We start from the raw sequence: 308 nt of genomic DNA on the forward strand, positions 1-308 counted from the left end.
ACAACTTATGGAAGCAAGAAGAAACAGATGAAAAAATCAATAACTTATGTAAGAACCAAGAAGATATGAAGAGTGATATAGCTGCAATAATAAAAAACATTGAAAGTTTCAACAGTAGACTAGGAGAAGTGGAGGATTGAATTAGCGAATTAGAAGACAGGGAAACAAAACACACCCAAACTGAACTGCAATTGGAGAAAAAAATTAAAAGACAGGAGGAGAGCCTAAGGGAGCTATGGGACAACATGAAACGAAACAACATACGAATAATAGAGGTGCCAGAACAACAGAAAGAGGAACAAGGGTTA

Source organism: Myotis brandtii, unplaced genomic scaffold (genome assembly GCF_000412655.1).
Source record: "Myotis brandtii unplaced genomic scaffold, ASM41265v1 scaffold210, whole genome shotgun sequence".
In the NCBI taxonomy this organism is placed as follows: domain Eukaryota; kingdom Metazoa; phylum Chordata; class Mammalia; order Chiroptera; family Vespertilionidae; genus Myotis; species Myotis brandtii.